The sequence below is a fragment of the Sphaeramia orbicularis genome, chromosome 19 (assembly GCF_902148855.1).
Source record: "Sphaeramia orbicularis chromosome 19, fSphaOr1.1, whole genome shotgun sequence".
In the NCBI taxonomy this organism is placed as follows: Eukaryota; Metazoa; Chordata; class Actinopteri; order Kurtiformes; family Apogonidae; genus Sphaeramia; species Sphaeramia orbicularis.
Window position 1 is genome coordinate 3,554,739 of NC_043975.1, and position 23,222 is coordinate 3,577,960.

The 23,222-nt window shown below is 35.7% G+C and overlaps 1 pseudogene; it reads right to left on the bottom strand.

Moving 5' to 3' along the window:
* The window catches only part of LOC115410430 (ryanodine receptor 2-like), a 244,401-nt pseudogene that overhangs the window by 180,538 nt on the left and 40,641 nt on the right, over positions 1-23,222 (bottom strand).

Genomic DNA, 23,222 nt, shown 5'->3' on the forward strand with positions numbered 1-23,222 from the left:
AGACAGACAAACCAATGCCGGCAAAAATATAACCTCCTTGGCGGAGGTAAATATACAGAACTACAAAGAACTACTGAAATATAGACAAGGCCAACTCTGTTCCACAGACAGAATATATGCATTCAACATATAAAGGATGGATATAAGTTAATAAAAGGTCAAACACAGTCATGATAAGTTAAAAGACACAAGACAAAAACAATTACAATGATACAAGATGAAAATTATGTAAAAGTTATAGCAATGAAAAGAAAAATGAATGAAATTAAAACTATAAACAAGACCAAATAAAAACTCACAACAAAAGAAAACTGGGTCGAAGACCAAAGAAAATGAAAACAATATTAAAAAATATAACAGACACAGACGATGATAACAATGATATTAAACACATTACAAGACAAACACTGACATATAAGATGTAATAAGATGAAAACACTGTAAATATCCACCTGTTGGATATAAAACCTGACCTAAATCCTGCTCCTCTGCTGGTGTATTTTGGTTTTTCCCACTCATTCGTCACCTTTCTGCGCTGATATTAGACATAAGGTATAAATAGTTGTTCCGTATGAATCTTACATCATTACCTTGGAGTTGGAGATGGACTCGAGGAAGCAGAGTCTGTTTCCGAAGCCTTCAGCAGCCAGACACAGCTTCTGTTGTTCTTTATGGATGGTGGCTGAACACTGCAGGACCACCTCATCATCCTGGACACACACAAAAAACAACACAAACACACCATTATACTTCAAGTTATTAACCCACGGCACGACAGTAATGAGAAAGACTGGGAAAATAAAGCTCATAGGGATTATTACAGCGACAAAACACATGTAGATGAAGACAAAGCTTACAATGTTACTATGCTAGCTGCTAGATAAGCTAGCTACTTAGCACCTAGCCTAAAAATGTAAATACAGTGAGTCAGAAAGTAAATAAAGTACACTGAAGCGGGAAATAACAGGAGAATACAGTGTACACATAATAAATTAAGGTGAAAGTGGATAAAATTCTAACTAAATACAGTATGTGACAGTGTTTTGTTGAAGACTGAACAGCCATATCCTGGACACACACAAAAAAAAACAACACAAACACACAATTACACTTCAATTCAGTAACCCACGGCAATACAGTAACGAGAAACACTAAGAAAATAAAGCTTATAGGGATTATTATAATGACAAAACACATGTAGATGAAGACAATATATTACCGTGCTAGATGCTAGATTAGCTAGCTACTGTATGTAGCACCTAGCCTAAAAATGTAAATACAGTGAGTTAGAAAGTAAATAAAGTTCATTGAAGCTGGAAATAACAGGAGAATACAGTGTACTCACAATAAATTCAGGTGAAAGTGTATAAAATTCTAACTAAATACAGTATGTGAGAGTACCTGTTTTCCCAATGACCCTCAAACTGTGTGAAGAAAACTTGCGCATAAAAATTTACCTAATGGAAAAATGACAATTTCACTAAAACTCTTGTTTTTCAATTAAAAGTTTTTGCGCTGGCAAGAGGTGGTTTTTCAGGTGTAGCACGAATGGTATATCATGCAAAACTGCAATGGAAAGACCTTTTACCACAACTAGAGTCAGGTGAATTTAAAAAAAAAAAAAAAACGGATTTTGACAAACGTTACAACAAATGAAGAAGAGTTTTAAAAGAAACATGGTATGTGTGGACACACCAGGAAACCCAATGATTTTTTAAATTTAGTACGGGGTAATATATAATAATGAATATATCTGTAAATCAACACCATATTTATGTTTGTCACCATGTTTATGGAATGACTTCTCGTGTCATCTCACAATAATAAATAAACAAATCATCGCATTTGTGATTTAATGGAAAAATTGACATTATGCACTTCTGTTTTTTCGACATTTAGTAAATTTCAGTAAAGTTTTGCGCGTAAAGTTTTGTTCAATCGAAAAGCAACTAGTGTTTGTTTGAAGACTGAACAGCCATATCTGAAAAAACTAGCATCAAGCTAACATTTTAGGAAAAAAAAAAGGTTAATTTAAGGACCGTAAAAGGCAGTCGTCAGTTCCAAAACAGGGTAAAAGTCATGAAAAAAACATGCAACATATGTCAGAAAAGTCAGGGAAAAAAAAACAGTCAGTTTTTTCATTTTCTTGAGCTAACTGAGCTGAGGTTATCTTGCGGAAGCTTCTTATTTGACATTTTCCTCGGGACTTTTTTTAAGTTTAAAATGAAAAATGCAATGAAATGACCATATTTGGACAAAAGGGTGGAGGAGGCGGTAAACTTTGCTATGCTAATTGCTAACCAACTGTAAACACCAACCACATTTCTTACACACATACACTAAAAACTCCAAATAACTTCAGTTGCTGTATGTGGCGCTAACTGCACTAACTAGTGGGCTAATTAAGAGCTAAGCTAATGCATTTATCCACTAAACAAAGCACCACAGGTTTGTCTTCTTTCTCTTATCTATTTTATTTTACTTTTTTTGTTCATTTAATGTGGGCAGTGCGTTGTTTTATTGAGCTTTTAGCTGATGTCCTTCTAACAAGCGCCATGTAGCGTTACCATGGCAACACAGACAGAACTGTAGTGGATACTAGTGTACTATAATTTCACTGGGTTACAGTTATAGATACGTTTACTTCCTGTATCAATGTCACAAACAAGAAATTATCTACAAGTTGTCCATTTTATTATGTGACTCTATGGCGCCCCAAGTGGGTATTCAAGGAACTGCAGATTTTGGCATTTTCACCTAAACACAGGAGTTTAATACTCTGTAAAAACTGTCTTTTACAAAATTAAATGTGTTAGATGTTTAAAATAATATGTATGGTTCTAAAGATAGTGTGATGAGAAGCTGAAAGACTTACAACAGTTCAGGAATTAAAAAAAAAAAAAAAAGAACAAAATAAACCAAGAAACTATATAAGTAAGAGGAATAAGGACAAACTGTGAAATTATGTATAAATACAAATGCAGATTTGTAAAATAATCAAGTGTATCTCTCATTTAGTATTAAATAATACGATTCAGAACCTTTATGTATCCATAGATACTAGTTTTTGACACTTCATTCTGGTTCACTATCCTGTTTTAGGTTCTATTTTGGTCTAAGTCGTGTTTTTTCCAGGATCATATTTGTACAATTTCCCATCGTGTGATGATATTGATGTCACTTTTCCTTCAAATAAACAGGAACCCAGGCCTGTTCAGTGTCGACGAGGCCAATATCGGTTCCATTCGCTTCATTTCATGCACTTTAATCAGGAGTTAGATTAAGACGGACAAGCGAACGCCAGCATTTCAGCACACACACACACACACACACTCAGAGGCAGTGTAGAGAATCAGTGTGTCCTAAGCTATCATGTGCCCATGATAAGCTCCTTATCAGTCAGACAGACAGTAACAGTGCTTCAACATGTCCTGCATCTGATGGTTACAATCAATTAATATGTGTGTCTGCTCATATGACAAACGACAGATAATTCCACCGTTACTGATCTGACAACCATGTTCATCCGTCTGCTTTGAACTCTGGAGACTCACAATGTACTCAAGTTCACAGAAAAAACACATGCACAAATACTGACGACATCCAACGGTTTCTTAAAGTTATATTTAGAGGTTTTGAGGCTGTAGGAAGTGGCCATATTTGGACAAAAGGGGCGGAGCATTAGGTGTTGTTCAATTGTTCATTTGTATTTTATATACAGAAAAAACGGATGCAAGTGTTTACATCATCCATCCATGTCTGAGCTGCAGTTCTGAAAGTGGTAGTTTCTGTTCTGGCTGTAGAAAGTGACCATATATGGACAAAAGGGGGCGGGACATGAATCTTGGAAAAATTATATGAGTATGAAATGTAAAAATGGTTCAGTTCTTATTAAATGAAAGCTGCTCATTGACATGTATGCCCAAAAAAGGGTCTGGTCTTCATGTTAATATTATCAGTACGTATGTGGATGAGTGTGTCACCCAAGGCCCCACCCACGCCTTCCTATATGGACCAATTGGAGCTCAAAATATACAGTGCAGGGATGTTGTGGATATTTAAACCTCCTTTTTTTGGGGGGGGGGGGGGCTTTGAATTTATTTACATATTTATAATTCATTCATTATCTTATATACAGAAAAAACAGATGCACAAGTGTGTTGTTGGAAGTGACCATATATGGACAATGGAGGTGGAGCATGAGTCATGGAAGTATGATTTGAGTATGACATGTAAAAATGGTTCGGTTCTTAAAGTAAAGCTGCTCATTGACATTTACGCCTTAAAAAATGTCTTTCTTCCACATTTTTCTTTATTATTATTATTATTATTATTATTATTATTATTATTATTATTATTATGAATATTAATAAACACCTAGATGAGTGCATCACCCAATGCCCCGCCCACTCCTCTCCAGGTGTAAATATGCCAGATTATAGTAAAAAGGCTGAGGACCTAAATGATCTAAAACTCTTAAAAACCTCAGTTTTATAGAAACCAATGATTTTAAAAAAAGAGTAATTTCCTTTTTTTTTGTGGCTGTAGATGTCAAATAAGTCATTTACATCTCCTTTATCATTGCTCTGTGAGGAGGAGATGCTTCCTTTTTGGCCTCAGGAGATTTTTTTTCTTTTTAAATACCATTACCACTAATAATAATAATAATAATAATAATAATAATAATAATGATAGTTCACAGAATCAGGACAAGATCAATAAACAATACAACAATAACATAAACATTATATACAAGAAAAGCACTTGGAGAGCGCAGACCTCTGCCAAGACAGATCTACCCCCACCCCCCCACCCTCACCGGATCACCACCAAAATTGAACCATTTCTTCCTTGTGCCGGTATCAACATTTACTGAAAATTTCATGAAAATCCGTCCATAACTTTTTGAGTTATCTTGCTAACAAACAAACACGCATGCAAACACACAAAACAAAGTGATGACAATACCTCCTGGCAGAGGTAATGAGATTCTACTTTAAACAATGGCTAAGTTTATGTTTTTTCGTTGCAGTACCATAAGTGGCCACTGGGGGATTTGCACATGTGTCTCATATCTAATTCTGTTCATGTGACAGAGCCATCTCCGGGGCATTATGGGTAAGCTAATGCTAAATGCAAGCTTACTGACTAACATGCATTTGCATAACACACCATGTTTCAGTTTTTTTTTTTAATGTGATCTATATATAACGGAGATGATTTATCGGGAAAAAAATGTGTTTTATTAAATAAACAGAAGCTCTGTGAGTCTGACTCAGCTGTCAATCACACCTGTCAATCAAAGCTGGACTCAGCAGACACTAAAGCTTCTACTGGACCTGAGATCTGAGTATACATTTAGAGATGGACCAGGTCATTTATTACAGAATCCAAATAAGACAGATGGGACTAGTTAGTGGTGAAGGTGAATGTTCTGGGTTTAGACTCAACATGGAGCTGCTCAGTGTCTGTTTGTAGATGAAAATGTCTGATAAAATGGACCTTATCTGCTGTGGGAGACGCCTCAGAGTGGCGGATATTAAAGAAAAGGACACCGTTTTGGGAGTGAGAAGGTGAAACTGCTCCACTGGGTTTAATAAATGTGAAGCTGCAGCGGTCGACGTATAAAATAAACAAAAAAACACAAAAACGTACATGTCCATCTCACAACTATGTCGATTTTCTGAGGTTTATCGTGTCCTGTGTCCAGAGACAGTATGACTTAAGAGATGCAACAAAACAAAAATGTGTTAAAAAAAAAAAAAAAGATGCAACAAAATGAAAATCAAGTAAAAGATGCATGAAAATAAAAATGTAATATCAGGAAGTAATATGACAAAAATGACTTACTGCTACATTTTTATGCTGGATTTCACAACATAAAACTAAATTAAATAGAATGCGTTCTTATTCCATGAGTTTAAACCATTAAAACGTATGCATTAGCTGACACTGTGACCAAAATAAATCCTAAAATCCAAAGAAATAAGTCATAAATCAAAATAAACGTAGGTATTTCACCATAAAAATATATACACACACACACACACACACACACAGAGACAGACAGAATAAAATAAAACTGCAAAGCACTAAAACATACTGTAAATTAAGTAGAATATTTACAAAATTAGACTTAAACTTAAAAAAATAAGTCATGAATTTCCACAGATCTACATTTTTACTGACTCAAAACAATGAATATCTGTTTTTTGTTTATTTTTATGTTAACTTTGTTCTTCTTACGTCTTACTATTTTAATATTGTTACACATTTGACATCATCTTTGTTTTTCGAAGTCGATTCTTGTTGCTCATTGTGAGATCTCTGCTCTACATTTCACTCGCCAACATTTGGAAAAATAAATTCACACATCATATTATTGTGATTTATTTTCCTCTATAAATTTGTGATCCAATAAAAACAGCTTGGCAACGTATTTTAGATCCTACCACAGATTTACTGTATTATATTTACTTATTATTTACCATCACACATGTATAATAATGTCCCGGAAAATATGTTAATTTCAAGCCATTTTCCATCTGGTAACACTTTTTTACAGTGAAAGAATTTACTAGAAATGACAAAAATAGTTCTAATGTCCCTGTACGTCAGAGTCATGTTCTATCTGAATCAGTCCCAGTTGAAATGTGTGAGGTTGTTCAGGTTCTGTTCTATGCTCCAGTCCTGGTTCTGTTCTATGTTCCAGTCCTGTGTTCTGGATGCAGATCAATCCAACTATAGAAGTGGGCGGGACTTTCACTGGAGGAGAACTCAACTAACTCAATCACAGTCCATATATGACTTCAATCAGTGATCAATAGGAACTAGACTGATATCTGGAACCATTTATATGTTCTAAACCATCAAAATATGGACCATTATGAGTAAAGACACATTTATAATGATTGAAAAATTCATAAAAAAAATTCAAAATTTATCCAAACTGTGAACAAATTTTGCTGACACTGTCCTACTGAAGATACTTATAAAATTTGAAAAGAGTCCGTCCAGTAGTACAGAGAAGAAAATGTTATAATGAAGAGGACGATGACAAAGACACCAACGACACAGACACCAATGATGACAACGAAGATGAAGGCAACAGTGATGTAGATGATGACGTCAATGATGAACACGACAACAATGAAGACGACAACCAAGAAGACAACAATGAGGACAAAGACAACAGAGAAGACAGCGATGAAGAAAACTATGAAGACAACAACGACAAAGATGATGAGACGACAACGATGAAGAAGGCAACGATGAAGAAGGCAACGATGGAAGACAAAAAACATGATGAAGACGACGACAAAGATAACGTAGACGACAATGACGAAGACGGCAATGACAAAGATGACGAAGACAACAATGATGAGGACGACAACAAAGAGCACAAAGATGACAATGATAAAGAAGACAACAATGAAGACAACGACAAAGATGAAACAGACGACAATGATGAGGACGACAAAGATGACCACGATGAAGACAACAACAAAGATGAGGAAGATGACAACAATGAAGAAGAAGACAACGATGAAGAGGACAACAACAAAGAGGACAATGACAACGATGAAGATGACAAAGATGATGAAGAGGACAACAATGATGAAGACGACAATGATGAAGAGGACACAATGATGAAGGCGACAACGAAGAAGATGCAACAATGATGAAGACGACAACAAAGAAGATGACAACGATGATGAAGACGACAACGGCTGAAGACAACAACGAAGAAGACGACAACGATGAAGATGACAACAATGATGAAGACGACAACGATGATGAAGACGACAACGAAGAAGACAACAACGAAGAAGAGACAACGAAGAAGAGGACAACGATGATGAAGATGACAACAATGAAGAGGACAACGACAAACATGACGAAGACGACAACGATGAAGACGACACAGCGCCTTCCATCAGCTTTTGAGCTAAAACCTGAGATTCATCTAAAAAAATCATGAGTCCAGTTATAAATAAAGCACTGATTGATGTTATTATTGCACTAAAAACATCAAAAATGCAAAGAAACATTTTTTCCTGGATTTTCCTCTCAGTGGTTCAGTGTCAGACATTAAAGGCTGATGAGGACGCTGTGTGGTTTCATCCAAACAAAACCTTAAATCCAGCAGGTTCATCACCTTCCACGGCTGTAAAACCAGTCCAGCTCTGACACACGCTGGACATTCTACTGTGGATGATTATTTCATGCGGTGCAGCACCTTCTCCTGTGTGGTTTAGTGGCCGTGCACGTCTACGCTCTGACTTATTCATAAAGCAGATGGAAGAACCAGGTCCTGCTGGAAAGCCTCGTCATCATGTGGTGGGTGGAGGAAGCAGCTCCGACCTGCAGGTTCTGTTCTGAAAGCCAACAGAACCTGCAGGAAACTGGGCTGGATGTGACGGGACGCACCGGTAAACAAGTCAACAAGTCAACAAGTCTGGTGTTTCCTCACCATGAAAACAATAATAAAACCTGGAGCATCTGTAACCATAAAAACCCAAACATCCACCACCGACCACAACCATCGACTGATCTAAACTGTTTAACACCTGCCGATCCAATAATCTGATCAATATGTGTAAATAACTGGTGTAAAATGCAGTTGTACCTCAATTATTCATAGGATAAAATGGATAAAAATCTGTAAATGAGAATAACATGAGCAAAATACATGAAAAATAAGGAAAAATGAACCAAAAAGCCTTGAAATATGGTGTAAAAGGGAACAATTACCTCTAAAATGTTGAAAAAATGAGTAAAATACTTGAAAAACTAGCAGAGTTCATGATTTCATACCATCCAGAACCCTAAAAAACCAGAACCATCTACTGATCTAAACTATTTCATAACTGTTAATCCACTAAATCTATCATACATGTAAATAATTGGTGTAAAATACAGTTCTTCATTTTTTCATGGTCATCAGATATGACCCATTTGGACGTTCAGAGGCTCCATAGTTACCATGGAAACACTGTCATCTTCTACAACATTGATTCACCAGTAAAACCCATGGAGTTGGATCAGTGACAGTGGATGGAAACACTGGGTTTATTAAACAGTAAATAAAATGAATGAAAATGGTACAAAATATTAAACCAAATAAACAAGAAAAGCACTCGGACAGTGCAGACCTCTGCCAGACAGATCGGGCATAATAATGACTGAAATGTAGATTTTTAAAAAATTAAATAAATAAAAAGTAAAAGAGCAAGAAAAGGAACAAAACAGCCAAAGTAACAAAATGAATAAAAAAAACATGATGAAAAATAATAAGCAGGGTGAGCAAAATAAAACCACAAACTGAAAAAAAAGAAGAAAAATAATAAATCCATGGAGTTGGATCAATGACAGTGGATGGACACACTGGGTTTAATGTTCAGTTATTAATATATTTCACTGAAAAAGTCACATTTTCTTCAGCAAAATACTTAAAAAGTAGGGGTAATGAACTAAAAAGCCTTGAAATATGGCATAAAAGTGAACAATTACCTCTAAAATGATGAAATGAGTAAAATACTTGGAAAACTAGCAGAGTTCATCATTTCATACCATCCAGAACCCTGTATTCAGTCTGTTAGAGGTGGAACATTTAAAATTAGAGTCATAGATAAAAGAAATGGTGACAGAAAATAATAAAAACCATCTCTGAGGCATTTTGGAAGCAAAGCTAACAATTTAACCTATACTAACCAATGTAATGATATTTATCCCATAATATAAAACTATATTCTGACATTAGTCATTATTGTTTTATACCCCAGACTCCTGTTAGAAAAGAAACACCTGAATTCACTGTGTCCACATACTTTTGTCCACATAAAATAATAATAATAATAATAATAATAATTATTATTATTATTATTATTATTATTATTATTATTATTATTATTACTACTACTATGACATGATAATAATAATAATAATAATAACAATAATAATAATGACGATAATAATAATGATGATAATGAAATTAATAATAATAATAATAATGATGATGATGATGATGATGATAATAATAATTATTATTATTATTATGACAATGATAATAATAATGATGATAATAATAATAACAACAATAATAATAATGACGATAATGATAATGAAATTAATAATAACAATAATAATAATGATGATGATGATAATAATAATAATAATAATAATAATAATAATAATAGTGTATTTACAGACTTGTGGTTCTTTATATAAACAGATCATATTTGGTTCCTCGTTCTGCCTCAGATTCTCAGCAGAACCACCTCAGTGGACGGCTTTTCCCTGCAGACCCATTGACCAGTGTGTGCTGCAGTGTTCCTCTGCAGCCTGATGATGATGATGGTGATGATGATGATGCCCCAGATGTGGACGTTCTAGAGGGGTTCTTGGTTCTGGGTTCTGTGCATGGGTCTGTACTAACGCAGCGGTCTGAGGACGTGTGGGCTGAGGGAATACGACAGATACTCGCAGCCATGTAGGGTTTAGTTGGAAACTGGTGTAAAACGTCTTCATGACACTTCTAATGTCTGGCCATCCAGTCCCACTGCCTTCGCCCACTCCCACAGATAACGGGAAGGTAACTCACATCATATCTACTGAGCCGATCACTAACAGGAATAAGCCTGGGTGTCATTTATGACGGTCCCCACACACACTTTCAGACGATGTGGGGAGGTCTGGTGTCTGTCAGAGGACGTTTGCATTCCAGCCTTCTATGGAGATAGAAGAGAGAGAGAGAGAGTGTCCACAGGAATCTATGGGGACGAGTGGACGAGTGGACGAACAGAAGTATGATGAATACCAGCGAGGGATTAGTGTTTTACGACACTGAAATTGGAGTCAGTTTTATTGTCAAAAATACTTATGATAGATTACAGCAACAAAATGAATGGAACTATCACTAAAAGGAAGCCAAAATGAAGAAAATAAAAAATAGAATGGACAAAACTGAATAATAAATACAAAATAATAACAAAAAATGGACAAAAATATGATAAAAAACAATCAAAAAATGAACAAAAATAAAGTAAACTGAACAAGAACCAAGTAATAATGAACAAAATAATCAAAAAAATGCCCAAAATATAATTAAAAACAAAAAAGGAACAAAAATAAAAAGTGAAATGAACAAAACTGAATAATAAATGAACAAAATAATCTGAAAATGAATGAAATGTAATAAAAAACCAAACAAAAATGAAATAAATAAAAGTAAAATGACCAAAACCAAATAATAACTAACAAAATAAAAAAAAGAACAAAATATAATTAAAAACAAACAAAAATTAACAAAAAAGTAAAATGAACACAACTGAATAATAAAGGAACAAAAATAATCCAAAAATGAACAAAATAAAATAAAAAAACAAACAAAAATGAACAAAATAAAAAGTAAAATGAACAAAACCGAGAATAATGAAATAAAACGAAATAATCCAAAAATGAACAAAACATAATTAAATCCAAAACAAAAATGAACAAATAAAAGTAAAATGAACAAAACTAACAAATGAACAAAATGATCTAAAAAAAATTTACAAAATGTAATGAAAAAAACAAACAAAATGAACAAACGGTCAAGAAAACAAAGAAAACTGAACAAAGTAATCAAGAAATTAAAACACAAGATGAACAAAAAAATTAAGAAAAACAAGCAAAACAGAAGAAAAAATGATAAAAGAATGATTGAAACAAACTAAAAGGAACAAAATACTTAAGAAAAACAAACAAAACAGAGGAAAATGAACAAAGCATAGCAACAACAAATAAAAGTTATCAAGAAAACCAAAAATGAACAAAAAAAAAATGAACAAAAACAAAAAAAAGAACAATGAATGAAATGAATGAAATAATTAAATAAAACAAGCTAAAATGAATATACGTAAGAAAACAGAAAAAAACAGAAGAAAAATTAACAAAACATAACAAAATTGAACAAAAATGAAGAAAATAATGAAGAAAACAAACAAAAATGAACAAAATAAGCAACTGAATAAAGTAATTCACAAAATCAATTAAAAGAAACAGTTTCCACCTATAGTTGCTCAATAATGATGTTTACTCCAGGATTTTTGGTGTTTTTCTGTCCATACTGCTTTTGCTCATGTGAAATTTCATCTCCCTTCTGTCCATTTAAACTCCATTTCCCATGAACACTTGCGCATAAATGAACAAACTGTTGTTTTGCTGCAGCTTCACCATGAGAATCCACATCAGTTGGACTTGTTTTCAGTGTTCCGATTCACAGAAACTGGAGGTTATCAGTAAAACGCTGCAGAATACAACAGACGGGCAAAACGCCGGCGTCTGCGCACAGAAGCGTCGTTTGTTACAATAAATACCAAGAAAGAGTGTGTGTGTGTGTGTGTGTGTGTGTGTGCGGCCGTTTTTCTTTGAACAGCGGCGTCTTGACTTTTCATGTGGGTTTTGTGTTGGAATCAGCGACCAGAATGGCTTCCCTCGCTGGAGAAAAAACGTGGAGTTGGGCTGCATCTGCCCTCCTCCCACTCACACAGAAATAGACAGACATAAATAGCATGTCTTCTATAGTCTATCACCCAGTCATACACACACACACACACATACACACACACACACACACACACACGTACACAAAACCAGAGCACAGGCATAAAAAAAAAAAAAAAAAAAAAAAAAACAAGACTGAAAAAAAGAAAAATCTGTTCTGAAAAAGCACATTAGAGTCAGTCCACCACAGTGGGACTTACACAACAGCTCATTCAACAGCAGCAGTCACTGGAAACATTAAAGATGACCTTCCTGAAATGCTGCAAAGGCTTCTGGGTAATCCAGAGGTAGACTGACAGTAACGGGAAAGAGGAAAACACCTTTAACCTGTTCCATCCATTAGACTGTACGTTCATGATGGTAACGGCATGTGCAGGGTTTGAATGTGTCCTCCATAATCTGAAGACAAAATTAAATCAGTGAAATTAACTAAAATAAGCAACGAAATGAAGAAAAGAGCGACAAAATGTACCCAGTGAGCAGGAAAAATGAGCAAAAAATGGATAATATGAACAAAGAAAATGAGCAAAACAACAGAAGCTTAACAAAATAATGAACAAAATAATGTGAAAAACGAAGAAAATAATGAACAAAATTAACAACATATCAACAAATTAATAAAGAACGAGCAAAATTAACAAAATAATGAGAAAAACAAACAAAATACTAACCAAAATGAACAAAATACGACCAAAATGAACAAAACAATGACAAATTGACAAAATAATGACAAAAATGAACAAAATAAACAAAATGAACAAAAACAACCAACAAAATGAATAAATAACAAGCCAAATAAACCAACTGAACAAATAATGACAAAAACTAACAAAATAATGACCAACAGGAACAAAATAATCAACAAAATTAACAAAATAAAGAGAAAACTGAACAAAATACTGACCAAAATGAACAAAATAGTGACAAAACTGAGCAAAAATAATGTCCATTTCGTTTATATTGACGTGTTCAAGTTAAATCACCGTTGACTTCCTCTTAAATCGATGTTGCTCTTCCTGCCCCGCCTTCCTGCCTTCACTACGAACACGTTAACTCACAACCGCCACCAGGATTTGACGGATTTGGACTTGAACCGTACGAGCGCTGCCAACATTTCCCTGACAGCACGAGTATTACATGGTACAGACTTTGAATGTGTCCTCCATAATCCAAACCCTAAATTAAATCAATGAGATAACTAAAATAAGCAACAAAATGAAGAAAAGAGCGACTGAACGTACACAGTGAGCGGGAAAAAAATGAGTAAAAAATAGATAATATGAAACAAAGAAAATGAGCAAAACAACATAATGAACAAAATGAACAAAATATGAGAAAAACAAGAAACTAATGAACAAAATGAGCAAAATAATGACAAATATTAACAAAATAATGAACAAAATGAACAAAATAACAACAAAATTAATAAAATACCAGGCAAAATTAACAAAATGAGAAAAATGAACAAAATATTGAACCTAAATTAACAAAATAATCACAAAATTAATAAAATAACACGCAAAATTGACTGAATAATGAGAAAAAATAAACAAAATGAACAAAATATGACAGAAAGTGAACAAAATAATGACAAAAAACTAACAAATAATCACCAAAATGAACAAAATAATCAACAAATTAACAAAATACAAGCCAAATAAACAAAATGAACAAAATAATGACAAAAATGAACAAATCATAACCAAAATGAACAAAATTATCAACAAAATGAAGAAAACACAAGCAAATTCACAAAATAATGAGAAAAACACAGAAAATACTGAACAGAATGAACAAAATAAGCACAAAATGAAGAATAGAGTGACTAATTGTACACAGTGAGCAGGAAAAATGAGCAAAACTGGATAATATGAGCAAAGAAATGAGCAAAACAACAGAAACCTTAACAAAATAATGAGCTAATGAACAAAATAATGACAAAGATGGACAAATAAGCAACAAAATGAAGAAAGAGCGACTAAATGTATACAGTGAGAGGGAAAAATTAGCTATTACACCAATTATTGACATGTATTGATAGATTAGTGGATCAGCAGGTATTAAACAGTTCAGATCAGTAGATGGTTTCTGTTTTTTTAGGGTTAACAGACTGAATACAGGGTTCTGGATGGTATGAAATGATGAACTAATTGTTCATTTTAATGACATATTTCAAAGCTTTTCGGTTCATTTTCCCTATTTTTCAAGTATTTTGCTCATTTTCTTCTCATTTTACAGGGTTTTTATACATTTCATCCTATGAATAATTGAGGTAAAACTGCATTTTACATCAATTATTTACATGTATTTCTCTCTCTTTTTTTTTTTTTTAATCATTTTAGAGGTAATTGTTCACTTTTTATATGCCATATTTCAAGGCTTTTTGGTTCAATTTTTCCTTATTTTTTCAAGTATTTTGCTCATTGTATCCTCACTTTACAGGCTTTTATACATTTTATCCTCTGAATAATTGAGGTACAACTGCATTTTACACCAATTATTGACATGTATTGATCAGATTTAGTGGGTCAGTAGTTATTAAACAGTTCAGATCAGTAGATGGTTCTGTTATTTTAGGGTTAACAGACTGAATACAGGGTTCTGGATGGTATGAAATGATGAACTCTGCTAGTTTTTTAAGTATTTAACTTTTTTTTTTTTTTTTTATTTTAGAGGTAATTGTTCACTTTTATGCCATATTTCAAGGCTTTTTGGTTCATTTTCCCTTATTTTTCAAGTATTTTGCTCAATTTATCCTCATTTTACAAGTTTTTATACATTTTATCCTATGAACAATTGAGGTAAAACTGCATTTTACACCAGTTATTGACATGTATGTATTGATCAGATTAGTGGATCAGCAGGTATTAAACAGTATAGGTCAGATTTAGTGGCTCAGTTACAGTTTAGATCAGTAGATGGTTTTGGTCGTCAGTGGATGTTTGGGTCTTTAAGGGTTAAAAACAAACTGTGAGAAAATGTTGGCATTACTACGGCGCTGCACAGGTTTATTTTTGGTGTTTTTGGAAGGCCCTCTATGGGTGGGACACCACAGGGTTAATGGTTGGACACAGCAGAGTTAATCCTATTCCATTTTCATTCCGTCTCTGTTCTCTCTTTACATAAGTGACTGTCGTTACATCACTCAGACCAAACTCAGCCCTTTTTGTGCTGAGTGTGAGCGTCGTCATCGTCAGAGCTGTCAAACACACATTTATTTTTATAAGTACTCCATTCTGTTTCTGTAAAAAGCTCACACTTGGAGCGTGGTGGTGTTATTTTATCTTTAGGCACTGGACCGCCTCCCTAACCCAAGCGGCCCTCATCCTGCCACTCCACCGCCAGTTCACAGCTCCAGCAGATCTGCATAAAGGCTCAGTGGGCTGAAGGTGGAGGAGGAACAGGGGGATCTGCAGCAGGATCTTCACAGGACGATAAAGGGCTCTGCAGGTCTACCAGCCTGACAGACCACACAGGTACAGTTTCCTCAGGCTTTGTGTCTGGAAGAACCTTCACAGTGAATCTACAGGAGGAAACAGGGACGCTAAAGCTGAGTCCATGTCAAATCCTTCAGCTATAAATACGATACGCTGAGTGGAAATAACCCTGTGGTACGGGTACTTCACAAAGTTACAACATACAACTGCACTGGAACAGGTACATTAGGGCATCTGAGTGGATTTAATACCATCTTCTGCTCTGTGATCATTAAACTATATACATATACATATTGTGTATACCATAATATTATAACATAATAAGGCACTTATTATGATTATTATTATTATTTTTTTTATTATTACTACTACTTTGCCACTTGTTTCTACTAGTACATTCCAATGTACAATTGCGTTGTTGTTGCTATTGTTTTCTTTTTTTTTTTTTTTTTTTTTTATATATTTAGAATTTTATAGTAATATAATTGTATTGCTTTTTTCTTGTGCTATTTCTTGTGTGTATATCTGGTTTTTGTGCTGCTTTTGGAACCGCAATTTCCTGAGGGCTCTGCCCAAAGGATCAGTAAAGTTCTATCTAATCTAATCTAATCTAATGTCATATAATGTAATGTAATGTAATATAACATAACATAATATAGCACAAGAAAGCAGTCGCAGTGTGCAAATCTCTGCCAAGGCAGATCAGTCATCGTCCCCCCCCCCCCCCCCCACATCACCACCAAATTTAATCATTTCTTCCTTGTGCCAGTATCAACATTTCCTGAAAATTTCATCCATATCTGTCCATAACTTTTTGAGTTATCTTGCTAACAAACAAACAAACAAACACACAAAGCAAAGTGATCACAATCCCCTCCTGGCGGAGGTAATAAACCCCTGTCCTCACATGTTTTACTCATTTTTTCATCATTTTACAGGTAATTGTTCACATTTATGCCATATTCCAAGGCTTTTTGGTTAATTTTTCAAGTATTTTACAGGTTTTTATATATTTTATCCTATGAATAATTGAGGTAAAACTGCATTTTACACCAATTATTGACATGTATTGATCAGATTTAGTGGATCAACAGGTGTTAAACAGTTTAGATCAGTAGAGGGTTCTGTTTTTTTAGGGCTAACAGACTGAATATGGGGTTCTAATGCTGCATAAATGCACAGACAGAATGATCCATATGAGTGATTACAGCAGAAGTATGAAGCTGTAACCCCTGTCCTAACACGTTCATCCATCACCAGTGTGAGTGTGAGTCCATGTGCCATTATGCAGATGCAGTAGATACTGTACGTCAGCCCACACACCTCCATGAACCACGAGCCTCCAGCTGACGACCCAACACATTCCACACACAGCTAATGCAGCGTGGATGTTTCAGCAGCTGTTCATCATCCTCCGTGTTGTCAGCACCTCTACACACAGTCATTAAGGGAACCCACCCGGGCCGGATCACATTTCAGGAAATGCAGCGGCGGTGACGTGCACGCTACAAGAGTCCTGGTGTCTGTGCACGTCTTTCATCCTTCAGTCCACATTAAGACCTAATGCGCAGACACGCCGCTACGCTGCAGGAGAAACGCATTAAACAACCTCAGCTGCACCATTCGTTTCAATCAGCATCTCAGCTCTGACAACACAATGAAAACGACAAGGTTTGGACGTACGGCTGTGCTGTAAAGGTTAAATATGTACCAGTTATCCACCCAAATCCAACCCTGAGCTTCAAAGAACTCCTCAAACTCCTTCAGCTGGGATGTATTTTTGCTTTATCCACACGCACACGGAGGTAAATCATATCTAATGCATATAAAACACAAACAGGCTGGACGGAACGTCGCACAAACACACACTTTGCACATTCGACATGTTTACGCTGCATCAGCAGAAAAGACCAATTAAGCTGTTTGTGATGAAATACAACATTAATAACTGGAAGGCGAGCGTCTGCAGAGGATTTCACTGGGATCACATACACTAGTGTTTGCATCTCTAACTCAAATATGAAAACACAAACTGCTCACAGGTAAATACTAGGGCTGTGTATCGGCAAGAATCTGGCGATACGATACAAATCACAATACTAGGATCACGATACGATATATTGTGATATATCACAATACTGTTAAAAAGGCAAATTTTTAAAATTGGTTTTGTTTCTTTTTTAAAAGATTATCTCCCAGAAGAATTTAATTACACCAGAAATCTGCACAAATACTAAACACATTTTTATTTGATCCCAACAGGATCTAATGCTATATCACAAAATGTTCCTGTGTTCAAACTTAAATTATGTTTTCCAGACATTACAGTTTAAGATCCTGTTCAAATGCTCATATTCTATTAGTTCAGAACTAACATCAGAACAGGATTTTTGTGCAATCCCAACAAAGGAACTAAAATTATTTAATAAAAGAGGGTTAAAATAATAAGAAATAAATATAAACAAGAGAAAAACAGAAAAACTAAAATGAACCTCCACAATATCTACATTTGAGTAAATACCTAAAAGTATCGATACAGTACTTTTTAATATCGATACAGTTTTGTGAAATGAAATCTCACGATATATTGCAGAACCGATATTTTCTTACAGCCCTAGTAAATACAGTGGACCAGTCAAGAGACACTGGAGGTTTATGGGAGTTCAGTGGAGGTTTGGATGAGACTGTAGGTTAAACGGGGTACACACTTAAAGATAATTGGGCTGTTTTTGTCCCGACCAAGGAAAGCAAATGCCAGATTATATTATGTTAATAATAAATAAATAATAATAGTGGATTACATTTATATAGTGCTTTTCGATGAACACATACCCAAAGCGCGTACAGTGGTTCTGTTATCATTGGTGGTGGTGGTAAACTCTCATATGTAACCTGACTGAAGCATAGCTGCAAATTGTGCGCCTACGTTCGACCTCTTCTTCGTCTTCTTCGTCTTCTTCGTCTCTTCGTCTTCTTCGTCTTCTTCTCTTCTTCTTTTATTGGCGGTTGGCATTCAGCTTATTGGTGCATTACCACCACCTTTTGCTCCAGTGTCAGTCAGATAACAGATAAACATTCTTTATCCCAATAATATCAATAATAAATGATAAAAAATGCATCTATTCACGTCTATTCTCATGCACTCTGCCTTCCCTCTGTTTTCCACAGTATAGTCCCAGTATCCCTCAGATCCTCTCCATATCCCCCCACGCTCTTTAAAAAAGCCATAAGTACCGTAAACCTGTGCTCTCTCAACCCATTGGTAAATACCCCCTTCAGTGTAAATTCATTTACCCCTAACTCTATTATCCTCACGTGTGGGGTCCATAACAGATAAAAAAACCTCTTCAGCAGACTTAGAATATCCTTACATGTGTACTCTGCTTTTACTTTAGGATCACGTCACCTTCAACACAACCAGTTTGTCCTGTGTTTGATGGCACTTATAATGTAAAGACTTTCCAGAGCTGCTCAGAGATACATTCAGACCTGTGTTTGATATTTATCTGTGGAAATCTGGACAGTTACATCAGCAACTTTACAAACAGAGCCACAAGGGCCAATGAAAGAGCCAGCGCCACTGTACCAAGCAACAGTAAACATCCAACCCTGGAGGATAATGCTTCTTTTGAGGGACGTTAAAACCCTCACCTGTTGGTCATGTCTCCTCAACTGTTTCCTCATTCAGACTCACGTTAGACCAGTGATGGGAATAACGTGTTACAAAAGTAATGCATTCCAGTAACAGATTACTTTCAGCTGTAACGCAGTAGTTTAAGGCATTACTAATCCATTTTCAGTCATTTTTACTTAGTACATAGCGCTAGCGTTACAACGCACTTTCGCCCATAATTTAATTGCTCAAATGAAAAACAAAACAAAACAAAACAAAACAGGAAGACCATGAGACCTTAAAGAATCAAAAATGTAAAGTTCTATTTCCTGTTGGTGTTCAGCTAATGGGTGCAGATGGCAGAAGACAGTCCATTGTCCACGTGGACGTATGCTCATGACTAACCCTAACCCTGCTTTACAGAAGTTAGTTAGCATGACCCCTGGGATCAGCAATGACAAGGTAAGCTAACGTTTCTATAGCTGGGTTTCCATTACCCTCAGAAATCTGCAAAATGTAAAACTGCAGAATAAAAAACTGGCAATGGAAACTCCAAATGTCGCAAAAACTGTCAAATATCGCAAACAAGTTTTTACACTCTCATGAGGTGGTTTTTGAGACGCTTCGATATAGAAGTATAATGCAAAAGTGTCATGGAAACACATTTTGGTCAGTTTGACCTATGTGGTCCTCATGGTTTTTTTGAGGCCAAAGATCTCCCCTATGACCCTGGACTCAGAACAGGTGGTTCTGCTTTGTTCATCAGACACTGGCTTTAGTGGAGGAACTGCTTCCCCAGGGCAGGACAAGTCTGAGGACACCAGAGGGTCCAGAACATCACACAGTTCAGTAAACAGTACCCGGGTCACTGGGAAATTCTGGATCCACAACTGGTTGGTGAATTCCTGATGTCCAGTTCTGTCCCATAAATCCATTGTGTGTGTCCATAAATAAGGACTTGGCCTTGGGATGACTCTCCGTTCCCTTCTTCTGTAGTTGAAGACAGTCAGTGCAATAGCAGTAGATGAACCGACACTACAGCGGCGTACCCGTGGAGGTTTGGATCCAACTGAGTCAAACATCTGCCTTAAACCAGCGTCTTGTGAGAACTATACAGTATTTTACCAGAATTACAACATATTGTGAGATGGGACTTTCCTAGAATCAAGTATCAGAAGCCAAACCCTCTTCAATGGAAACACCTACAAGTACTTTGTCAAAATTGTAAAAATATCACTTTTATCTTGTGGAAAACTGTAATGGAAACCCAGCTACTAACTAGTTAGAACTCTTTATCGATTGTGACTTTATCTACCGGCGTCCTCGGCCCCGCCCCCTATTTGAACATGTAAAATGTTGAAAAAAATGCAAGTGTTCCTGCTGGGATTCGAACATCGTAGACCGTAGCGTTACTTACTGAGCTAGTGACCACATGTACTTTGGGACACAAATGTATGTGTCCCAAGGCTGTCATATGTCTTGTATTGGGGGGGGGTCTACTGCACACACGCCATTTATGATGAGGGTCTGTATGTAACTAAAAGTAATACAGGAGTCATGTAACGCATTACAATTCTGAGACAGTAATATTGTAAGGTAAGGGATTACTTTTAAATAACAGTAACAAGTAATCTGTAATGGATTACAGTTTGGAAGTAACTTGCACAACACTGCATTAGACTACTGTAAACCCAGTGTAGGTCCGTGTGTTTGACAGACACCTAGGCCTTCAGTGGTGTTCTACCTGACTTAATCCACCTTTTAATATTGTAGCGTGTGCGGAGGATTTGGAAGGAAGTTAGCTCAATGTTATTTTAATAGCACAGGATATGCTTTTAATTTGACAAGATTAAGGATTAACAGTGAACAAGGCAATCACAGTCATGGATGAACAGGAAAGGCATTGTTCGGCTTATGGCTTTCACCAACAAAAATACAAAAACAAACACAAAAAGGCAAATAAACATTGCCATACACACATTAATCCCACATTTACACTAACACCACAACCCCGCTGAACCCCTGTGCACAGACTAACACATAATCAAACAACATGCCCAATACCCACAATGCAATGCGGTAAACACGCCACAATATCAGTACTATACCATAAAAACCACAGTGTAACAGGGTGTTGCAGCTCAGACATGTATCTGACATAGAGAATAAATGTCACTAATAAAGGAAGAAACCAACGAGCCCACCTCAGCAGGTCTTCTTCAACTACAGCCACACCCCCACCACCATCATCATTTCAACATAATCAGCAATATTTACTGAAGAAAATGATAAAAACATACAAATGTTCATCAAATACATTCAACTCACTAAAACTACGACTTATTTTTTAGTCTGTCTGAAACAAAAAAATCTATTTCTCCTCCTCTGTCGGCTAGTGTGGGTTAAAAACAGATACTAAATCTAAACCAGTTTACTTTAGCTTACGTTATCTCATGTGTGCATTCATGTACATATGTGTACAGTCAGAGCTGTGCTGCTTCTACTCTTTATCGGTCAAGTGCCTATTTTTCATAATTTCCGAGAACATTACAAGACATTGACAGTTACAGTGAAGACAGTGAGTCGACAATTTCAGGTCCAATGTGGTCTCCAGGGTCTGTAAGGTCCACCTCTGCATGAACAGTGAGTGGACCTGCTTTGTTAGGTACCATGAAGTAATGGTACTAATGTAAAGAATGATGTTCAAAGGGAGAATGTGAAAGTGGACAGGGGTCTGGACCAGCACGCATGGTGGTCTAAGGCTGCATTGTTATTTCTGAGCCTCAAGGTGAATTTCTTTTACCCGGCAACACATGATGGTGAAATACGATTGGATGAACATACACAACTGGAAGCAGTGACCAAGAAAAAAGATACCAAAGACAGTAGACTATTGGGAATAATTCAATCCAAAATCATGGAACAAATATTAAAATATGGGCGTATAAAATGCCCAGCTGGACCTGACAGACCAACACTATAAACCAGGGGTGTCAAACTCATTTTAGTTCAGGGGCCACATTCAGCCCAATTTGATCTGAAGTGGGCTAGACCTGTAAAATAATAAGAGTGAAAAAAGTAATATTATATTATGATCAGGTTTACATCTATAGGGTTTCCTTAAAAATCTGAATAACATGAACAACTGGAATTGTCTTAAGAAAAACAAGTGCAATTTTAGCAATATTCTGCCAATCAAATCAGTCAATCAATCAAATCAGTCAATCAAATTCTCCCTTTGTGCAGTAATCTACACCTGGATTTACTGCCTCTGTCCACAATAATATACATTATATAGACTAAATGTCCTCTGAAATTAAAGTTTATTTGCAACATAGTATGGCAAACTATTACATGATCAAAAACAAATTAATTTTAGCAAAAAAAAAAAAAAAAAAAGTCTCTGTTAAAATGTTAAAATGGGGTCATGGGCCAAAAAAGGTTGAAAACCACTGGCGTAAGTGGAAGTGAATCAGAATCAGAATCAGTTTTATTCTTTGTTCCAAACCAAAGGACCACACACATAAACACAACAGAGGCTCAACAATACAGACCGACAGGCAGATCTGCACAAAAAACACAATAAATAGGTCAGTTGGAATGAGTATACATAATAGCAGTGCCCT